At 41.6% G+C, this 10,631-nt stretch overlaps 1 protein-coding gene across 1 annotated transcript in view; it reads left to right on the top strand.

Annotated features, from left to right (window-relative positions):
* LOC118740495 overlaps positions 1–10,631 on the top strand; it is a 139,165-nt gene that overhangs the window by 22,291 nt on the left and 106,243 nt on the right. The gene's annotated exons all lie outside the window — the stretch shown is intronic.

Here is a 10,631-nt window from a genome sequence, read left to right as displayed (position 1 = left end):
GGTTGGAAATGTGCGGACCCTTGATGGAGAAGTTGCCTTTGCCTGTTCTCAGAGAGAACTATTCGACAAAAACCGACATATGCGAGCAATGGCAACATATTTCGCTTTCACTTCGTACGGACGCCGAAAAGGGAAGGCGGGTTTCAGCGAGCTACTGAGGAGAAAAGATATCGCCCACAGAACCACGCTGCGATCTGGAGAAACGCTAGATGTGTGGGAGCGGTGAATGGTAGAAGCACTGAAAGTAGGGGAGAAGATAAACCCGAGCTCTTAGGAGATAATGACGGTGTCGATGTCCCACCGCCTGACTATAACGAGGTACAAATATCAAAAATAATAAAACTGTTGAGCTGCCGGCATTTTAGTTTGCTCTGTGTGGGATCAGCCTTATTAATAACAGGTAAGAAAGTCTAAGTTCCGGCGGAGCCGAACATTAAATACCCGGCGCAAGTATTAAATATATGTTTTTCACCTTACCGAAAGCTACCGCTACATGGTAAGCCGGGGTGTATCAATTTTGAGTAAATTAGCGTCTTTCAATTTCGAAATATTGAAGCTCAAGCATTTCTGAAATTTACCGTTATATGAAAAGCGGCCGTAATTTTAGTCCGATTTCAATAATTTTCAGTGCTTTGCTTTTATGAGGCAAGCGCAATAACCACACCGAGTTTGGTGCAAATTGGTAGAACGGTTACCGAGATACATATATATGATCAAAAGTGGGCCCACACCCACTTTCCAAAATTTTATCATAAACGTATTCCTTGGTAAAGATTTGCTGCAAGCATAAATTTTGAATAAATTAGATTTAATATTTACTGATTTATCGAAGATTTTGTATTTCTCTAAACTCCCGTTATATGGGACGTGGGCGTGGTTATTGTCCGAGTTTAAAAATTTTCGGCCATTTGGTATGCTGTAGCAAGGCCAACACTGTGCCAAGCTTGGAAAAAATTGGTGCAGCGGTTACCAAGAAATACATATGTAACCATAAGTGGGCGTGGCTACACCCATTTTCCAAAAATTTATAATATTCTTATTTTCCGTCTAAAAATTATTATAAATATCAAATTTTGAGTGAATAATTTTCAGTAGTTTCTAAAATATCGCAGTTTTCGTATTTCTGAAAATTACCGTTATATGGGAGGTAGGCGTGGTTATTGGCCGATTAGGCCGTTTTCAATACCATCCGTCCTACGCCCGAAAGAAGTGCACGCACCAAGTTTCGTTAGGATATCTCAATTTTTACTCGAGTTATCGTGTGCACAGGCGGACGGACGGACGGACAGACAGTCACCGCCTAATCGATTTCTCTTTTCATTCTGATCAATTATGTATACATTGCAAGAATGATAGAATACAAGATTGCGCCGTCCTGGGCGTTGACATTTGTGTACCACAAGTAAACAAAGAATAGAGCGAAAAGAAAAACGAGTTGAAACAGCCAAAGCAGTTCACTTTACTGTGAAAAACGTGTTTTAATTTTGCTAAATGCGAAAATATGGCATTTTTCACCTAATCTATTAGAGAACAGTGAACATTGTAGTGCACTCCATTGCTTTGCAATTGAGGCTGCTTCAGCAAACCTTTTAGTGCACTCCATTGCTTTGCAATTAAGGCTGCTGCAGAAAACTGCAGCAGCGTCTCTGCGGGACTGATAAGTTAACTAGCTAATGGAGGATGCGTGGAGCAGAAACAAAATCATTGTGAGGAAATGCTGTTTATATAATTATAGAGAAACATTTCGGGAAGGGCTTTGCCGTGCCCTATGTACACAAAATGCAGCGATTCGTCCCAGCGCTACACTTGCATCTACGCTTCTTGCATCTTGACGGTTGTCGCAATTTAACACACAGCCCTTCATTGTATTAGTTTTTACGCAGTCTTCAACTCAAAAATCACACACAAATTGCAAATTAAACTGATTTTTCACTTATAATTCAAATTTCTCTTTCGCTGATTTGTAAACAAAGGTTTATTTACAAGTTACCACAACTGTCAAAATCGGCAAAACCAAAGTAGCGGTACCACTGACGGCGCCACCTTTGTTCGCTGCACCGTGTATATACTTTCAAATTTTCCTTATATATATATAAAATAGTACCCTGAAATGCCAGCTTAATAGGGTCGAGCCCCCCCTCCCCTAAATTTCATTCTGGCTACGCCGATGCGCTCGGGTATAAAAAAGGCGTATAAATCTAGGTTTCATACAGAGACTGTTTCGATCCAAAAACTCAATTAATATTAAGTGTTCACCAAAAATTTGATGACGTTTATGTAAGTGTAACTTTCGTCACCTGAAAGAGATTTAAAAGGTTGAAGTCTAATCTGACTGAATGAAGTAATGGAAAATCCTTTGTAGCTAGGCGAAATCCAATGAGTTCTCGAGAATGATTGCCACTAAAACGTGTGCACGTGAGCAAATCGCCCAGGAACATTGAATAGTAAATTTATTTTTCAACAGCTACATAGGTACATACATACATATACTTATAATTACGTAGATATTGATAAGAAACTGGTTTGGTTTTCCGCTTAAAAAGTGCATTGGAAAAGTAAACAACAAAATTGAAGTAGACGATTTTAAAGTGAAATTTTCAAGATAAGTGAACACCTACTTATCTACTCGTAATTTACAAGTGTTTACATAAACAAAAATACTGTTTTCATATAATAACATTTTTTTTGTTGCTTTGATTACCTTTTAAAATGACTTTCATATTTGTATACTCAGCACTAGGACTTAGGCACAATGTAGATTATGCACCTCTAATGGAATCTTAAAATCATGTATTGTTTTCTAGAAGCTATTTGATTTCCCCAACCCTGCCTGGTTGAAGTGCAGATAAGTGCATCTGCGTAGGCATACCATTGCTAAAGCTATAGATGAACAGCAAAGACTTCATGGTTTGTACATTCAGAGAGGCTTTAATGTAAGGGGATAGTAAAAGTCTGATAAGACTGACCTCGTATTATTAAAAAGGATTTTTAAACTGCGGTATGGTAGTACGCACTGCTAACCACTAGAAGTTAAATTGGATATATTTATTTTGTACGTTGTTCAAACAAGTAATTTTTAGACGAAAAACAAAACCGACTTCAATTCCCTTATAAAAATTTAAGAGTATCGTTAATTTCTTCATGATCCAAATCAACCACCTTTGAGGTACTATCTCCTTTTTTTGGAAGTCGACTAAAAATACATGCATACATATATACATGACTGTAGTATCCAGCGTCGGACTTACCTGACAAAACTTACCAAATGTAAAAGCGAACTGACTTATTTGCGCTTACTTCGGAAGTAACGCGGGTGAGTCATTTCGTATTACGCGAGTGACGGTACATAACTCCATTTATCTTTTATATTTCCTTAAATTTCCTTCTAATTTCTGTTTCCAAACTACACAAAAGCTTAAAAAGAAGTACACTCCATTTAATTCCTAATAATTGCTAAAATCAAAAATTTTATTCTTTCGCATAATTTTTCATAAATCAGCAATGCTCAATATCTCTTGTGCCAAAAGTGTAACGCGAGTAACGACTAACTTTTTATTCGTATTTAATAACTTATAAGAGTTTGATCGAAAATTGTTCGTAAGATATCATTACGTCCATATATTTGATACGCACCACGCCTGTGCTTGAGCGGAGGTGAGATCCAGTGTGTGTGTGTGCGTACGCGAAGCACCCAGTAGCGAAACTAGTCACCGGTGACATCGTCACTAATGAGGATTTAGTGACATCGTCACAATTGCTGTGAATCCTAAACGACATATAGCTGACAATGACACTGGTGACAATGTCATGCATGTGTACTCCTATCAAAGACTTATAACAGACAAGGTCTTGCAGCGGTCACTTATAAAAAGTCCATTGCAAGATACTGTCGCTTGAATGTCATTAATGATCACTGCATGACCAAGTCATGCAGATGACATCAACGACGAAATTACCAATTATATGAAAAAGTCATGAACGACTTCCATACAAACGGAACCCAAAGTCATTTAAGACGTAACTTTTCCGTACAAGACACTTAAGTGACTAATGCATGACATTCGCTACGGGGCAGCCATGAGTTGCATATATGCCGGCAACATTGTATCGCTCAGCTAGCAACCTGTGCTGCCCTGATGAGTGGTGTGGGTGTGTGCGTGTGAATGTGATAACTGACAGTGGTAATTCGGTGCCGAATTGCGGTTTATTTGATTAAAAATTGTTCGGCTAATTCACCCTTATAAAAGTCCCTGGAGGCAGAAAACGGCATCCAAAAGATAGTGGTGGCGGGCAGCTGTTAATTCTGTGTCGTAGCGAGATGAAACGCGCGGAAGTGCAGTACCAATTAAAAGAAAAATTATTTTTCAAAGGAGTGTATCGGTTTAGGACACCGCTGACTATTAGAGTGTTGGCCCATATTCAAGTGGAGGAGATAAACAAGTTGGAATTGGAGGTAAGTTTAAATATGTCAAAAAAACGAAGAAAAAAGGAAGGGCCACTGGCATTAGACTTAATATGGATACATGTTTACAGGCAAGCGCAAATGCGTTTTTTTTTTTTTTTTTTTTTTTTTTGGACGTTGTGGTAGCGCACTACCCTCAAGTGGCCCAACGAAACCAGGATAAGCCTGTTTACTTTCCGCGCCCCGCGGGACCACCGTTAGGCATTACTTCACGGGGAGGGATGCGATGAAAACACCGCCTTTTTGTTCCGTGCCGCCACTTATCCCTTCATGTGGCGGGCTTTATGGGCTCGTTGCTTATATCGAGGCTATCGCGTTGATAGTATTCTCTTCTTGCTGTTGTCGTTCGTGTCTGCGCCTCATCTGCTCACTGGTACGCAACTGTTGCATCACCTGAGCAGCCATGCTACATACCTCTTTCCATGCTTCTTCGTTTTTCAACATTAGTGGGACCAGATTTCCTGGGGAAGCCTTTATTCCTAGCGCTTGATTAAGTCTGCTCCTCAGCGCGCTAAATCGGGGGCATGCGAAAAATACGTGTTCCGCATCTTCAATAGCGGCTTGTCCGCAGTGGTCGCAATATGGGTCCTCTTCATGTCGAAAGCGGTGGAGATAAGCCTTAAAGCATCCGTGCCTGCTCAGAATTTGTGTGAGGTAGAAATCTACCTCACCGTGTTGTCGTTCCACCCAGGCGCCAATGTTCGTGATAAGCCGATAAGTCCACCTACCGTTCGACGCTTTCTCCCATCTTTTCTGCCACTGGGATATGCTGCGCTGCCTCAGTGCATTTTTGTCCACGGTTCCGGCAGCGTGTGTTTGGTCACGCTTTGCCTGTCTTGTGTCGCTCATTTCTTGAGCCACGAGGTCGAGTGGGCATAGGCCTGCTATAACAAGGGCTGCTTCTTGTGATACTGTTCCAAAAGCTGAACAGACTCTAAGAGCACAGAGACGATGCGTAGCCCTAATACCCCGAGTATACGAAGGGCGCTTGAAGGCGTTACTCCAGACCGTTGTCCCGTATAAGAGTATGGATGTCACCACTGCTGTTAGGATTTGCCTTGTCGCCTGTCTTGGCCCGCCGATGTTCGCCAATAACCGAGAAAGAGCGGCTGCCGTCCCCGCAGCTTTTTGGTTAGCATACTCTAAGTGGTCACGGAAGCATAGGCGATGATCTATAAGGACGCCAAGATACTTCACATATGGTTTCGACTCTATAACGCTATCTCCTACTCTAAGTACAACCTTTTCAACTTTCTTACGGGTGCTTATAAGTACAGCCTCGGTTTTGTGGTCTGCTAGCGTTAGCGCCTTAGCATTTAACCATTGCTTGGCTGCTGTTATTGTGGCTTCCGCAATGTCTGTAATTTCTCTGAGTGTTTTGGCCTTCACCACGATTGATACGTCGTCCGCGAAACCTACAAACGTTGCGCTTTTGTGGACTTTTAGTCGCAGGATGCCATCGTACATGACGTTCCACAGGAGGGGTCCTAGTACCGAGCCCTGGGGCACGCCGGATGATACTACTTTGTCAGTCGTTTGTTTTTCGCTGTCATATCGAAGCATTCTATCCGAAAGATAGTTGGAAATGATTGTCTGCAGGTAAGTTGGCACCTCTAAGGCGCGGAGGGCATTTAAAATTTCCTTCCAGCTCGCACTGTTAAACGCATTTTTGACGTCAAGGGTGACAACCAGGCAGTATTTCTTAGTACCACCCAACCACCGCTTGCCAGCAATGGCCTTTTCAGCGATTGCTTTAACTACATCGATTGCGTCTGTAGTTGAACACCTTTTTCTGAAGCCGAATTGGTTTTTAGATAGATGAATCTCTGTGGCCTCTTCGAGTCTACGTTTTATAATATGCTCGAGTACCTTACCGGTGGAGTCCAGCATGCACAGTGGGCGATATCCAGCAGAAGAAGTAGGGTTTTGGACCTTTGGTATGAGTACCAGCTTCTGGTGCTTCCATATGTTTGGGAAGATTCCTTCGCGAAGGCATGAAGTAAAGACGCTAGCAAATACTTCCGGATTGCAAGCAATCGCCCTTTTTAGGGCTACGTTTGGTACTCCGTCAGGTCCTGGTGCCTTGTTAACGGCTATCTCGCCTCCCGCACTTGTGACCTCTTCTACCGTTACCTCCGGGACGGTACCAGTAGGTTCCTCACAGAGTTCCCGCGTGAACGTTGTATGTGCGGGAAAGAGATCGTGTACGATTTGTGCAAGGAGCGTGGGGCATGTTGGCTGTACTGTATGCTTAAATTTTTTGAGCACAAGTTTGTAAGCAAACCCGAAAGGGTTGCTGTCCAATTCATAGCAGATGTCTTTAAACATTAGCTTTTTACTGTGATAGATAGCTTTCTTAAACCGCTTTCGCTTTTCCTTATAGTCCATCCGTAGATGAGTAGCATTTTCTGTGTTTCGTGAGCGCTGGCAAACTCTTCTGGGACGGTTACATTGTGTTCGTAACGCGGCTATCTCGTCGTTCCACCAGTAAGCTGGCTTGCGAGCTTTATGCCGGTTTTGGCGCACCATAGCTACATCACAAGCCTCAACAATGGCTTTCATGAGCTCAGGTGCTGCGGCTACTGCCGGGCCTGAAACGTGCGTATTGCTGAAGGCTACCTCGAAGAGTTTTTCGTCAAAGCTTTTTACCTTCCATCCGAGGCGTCTCTTGGGAGGGGCTATGTCGGTAGCTGGTTTCTCGATGGTTATTATTATTGCCCTGTGATCGCTATGGGTGTAGCAGTCGCTGATATGCCAGGTGGCATCCCTGCTCAGCCCACTGCTTATAAAGGTCAGGTCCCCTTCCATTCCCACAAAAAGTGTTTTCGGTGCCAGTATTTAGTAGAATAACATTAAGTGCTGCTAGAGCATCGAGTAATTGTCTACCCTTTGCGTTTGTTCTTCTGCATCCCCACTCTACTGCCCAAGCGTTGAAGTCTCCTGCTACGAGCGCCGCACTCCTCTGTCTGACGTCGCAAACTAGCTCGTCGATGATGGCTGTAAAGCTAGCCAGATCAGTGCTCGGTGGTATGCAGCAGCTATAGACGTATAAATCGTTTATTCTGATGCTTACGAACCCGCTTGTGGATGAAGTTACTACAAGGTGCTGCGGGGTGGTGTTGCAGCTCCAGATCGCGCACTTTCCTGTTATATTATTTATCCACGCTATGTCTTCTTCATTTTCATAATGTTCACTTAATAAGGCGAGGTCAATATTTTGCTCGAAAACTGTTTGTGTAAGCAGCTCTTGGGCCGCTTGGCAATGGTTGAGGTTGAGCTGTAGACACCTCATGATCGCCGTTGTTTAGTAGCTCCTTGTTTTGCTCTCGCCCGTTGGAAGGCCACACAAAAGCGACTGCATGTTACATGGTTTGGGTTGCTTTCGCCTTGTTTGGCACAGAGGGCGCATGACGGGCTATTTGAACAAACTCTTGCTTTATGGTCTTTTCCTCCGCACTTGAAACAAAGAGAAGTGCGGTCCTCTTCGTTCTTACACTTCTTAGCTACATGTCCATATTCATCGCATTTGTAGCATTTCACCAAATCTTCTTTTTCCCTTATGCGGCAAACAACCCATCCGATGCGGACTTTTGATTTTTCCAGCAGCTTATAAGCAGTTGCTGTTGGCAGACTCATGGTGCAGGTATGCGTGTTCCCATATGCAGCTCGCATGGACCGAATTGCCGTCAGGCCAATATGGGCGTCGATAAGGCTATCGTTTACCGCTTTCAGCACCTCCTCCTTGGATGTTACCTCATCCAAATCTTTAATTTCAATTAGTGATTCTTGGGTGAGGGATCGGACCTGCCGGCCGGCTTCTTGAGTTCGAACAAAAGCTCATCGCTTGCCGTTTTCCGTATGTTTTTAACATTCAGGCTGAGTTCAGTTAGTTCAGGCTGTGATTTGATTTTCCTCAACATATCTGCGTATGTCATATCGCCGTTTTTCTTCAAGATCACAGCATCGGGCTTCATTGGTTTACTTCTAACCTTACGTCCCGATACCTTAATCCACCGCTCCGTTGATTGGCTGTTTTTCGATCCTATGTGATCGCCTCCACTGACGCCTGGTTGGTTTGCGCCGATTTTCCCTTCGCGTTGCAATGGCATAGGCTGCGCGCCTATTGGCTCGTTCTGCGTAGCGACGTGGGAGTGCTGCATTGTTGGATGGCCAGTAGACTGGGTCGAAAAAAAAAGTTGCTAATGTCCGCCCCTAAATTTAAAGATTATGTTGAGAGGGTTCTGGAAAAATTTTTTTTTTTTTTTTTTTAACCCTCCGAAATACAGCCGAAATGGTTTTTTCGTTGTAACTTGGTTATTTGACGGCCGATTTTTAAAATTGATATGTCATTATTTTTGTCTTGAGAAGCTTCACTTTTCGTTCTTATGTCTTTTTAAGCTTTGAAGTCGCGTACGCATGATAAGGGCAGAAACAAAATTTTACCCCCCCTAAAGCATATTTTTTTCCTTACCAAACGAAAGTACTTAAAAATTCAAGAAAATGTTGCCTTCAAACTATATTACTAAAATAATCAACAAAAAAGTTATTTCACTTACAATATTTATTGCTACTTAAGCAAATTTTGGCGCGAATCAAGGCTTTTATATTGGTCTCGGCTTTCTAATTTTGCAAAAATGTGGCCCAGGCGCTTTTCATCAGTGACAGCACTTGCAGACTCACTAACAACACGCACAAACCGTTCGGTATTCTGGGAATGACAGAGGAACTCTAAAAAAAAATGATTTAAAAGTACTATAAGACCCGTGAAGTTTTTAGTTTGAAGATATTTACCTGGGATATTTATCACTTCATTTTCCGAAAATTGAAACATTGTAAGTTCACTATCTGGGTAAAACTGCACACAAGGGGGTTCCGTAATCTTAAACTGACACCAATCGATCATGCTGACATACGACTTACTTTCAAAGTTTATTACGCCACGCTTTGGGACCTTGAACACGCGAAGCCCTGCTGGTGGATATTGACGTGCTGTTTTGATTTTTTCGTACCCAACATTTTAATATCAATATCGCGCTTAACGAAAGCCATTTTTAAATTGCACACACTGTTAAGTCACTTTTTAATTTTATTTCACCAGCACAATTTATGGTATTAATTATAAATTATTATTATCAATACGAAACAACGGGTTTGACTCACTTATTTACTTTGACTTCCACAATTTATAAAATTTATTGGCATGATTAAATTACAAGAGGTTAGCTCGCTATTGACAGCGTCAGTTTTGCACTCCCCGGGTTGCTGATGCGACGAAAACAAAGAGTATGAATTTGGGAAAAATCGTAGCAAAAATGTACCTAAATTGGTACGAAAGCAGTGAGATTAAATTTCCAACTAAGAAAACTGTTGGAGGAATTTGTGGGGGCGAATTTTGTTAGCTGACCTAACCATGGGTAAACGACTTCATAGCTTAAAAGGAAATGTGATGACATGTTAATTTTAAAAATCGGCCGTCAAATACCCAACTTTCAACGAAAAAACCTTTTCGGCTGTATTTCGAAGGGTTAAAAAAAAAATAAAATAAAAATTTCGAAATCCTCTTAACATAATCCTTAAATTTAGGTTACTCTGTTGCATAAAAAAAATCAATTTTTGTTGTACTGTGTTATTATACTTACATCTGAAACTCATGTTGACCTGTGATATTAAAAGTGCTATAACTCCTTTGTTTATTATTTTAGTAATATAGTTTGAAGGCAACATTTTCTTGAATTTTTAAGTACTTTCGTTTGGTAAGGAAAAAAATATACTTTAGGGGGGGTAAAATTTTGTTTCTGCCCTTATCATGCGAACGCGACTTCAAAGCTTAAAAAGACATAAAAACGAAAAGTGAAGCTTCTCAAGACAAAAATAATGACATATCAATTTTAAAAATCGGCCGTCAAATAACCAAGTTACAACGAAAAAACCATTTCGGCTGTATTTCGGAGGGTTAAAAAAAAAAAAAAATTTTTCCAGAACCCTCTCAACATAATCTTTAAATTTAGGGGCGGACATTAGCAACTTTTTTTTTTTGTATGGGGACCGACCCAGTCTAATGGCCAGTCTTCATTGCGTGCAGCTCTTTGTTACCAGCATTAGCTCTTTTTTTCTTCTCCTTCGTATTGCTCTCCGTTTGTGTTGCTTTAGAGTCGCATGCAGTGGGCGG

The sequence above is a fragment of the Rhagoletis pomonella genome, unplaced genomic scaffold (assembly GCF_013731165.1).
Source record: "Rhagoletis pomonella isolate Grant_MI unplaced genomic scaffold, Rhpom_1.0 Rhpom_scaffold_00006, whole genome shotgun sequence".
Lineage (NCBI taxonomy): Eukaryota > Metazoa > Arthropoda > Insecta > Diptera > Tephritidae > Rhagoletis > Rhagoletis pomonella.
The sequence above is the reverse complement of the archived record's forward strand: the minus strand, read 5'-3'. Positions and strand labels throughout refer to the sequence as shown.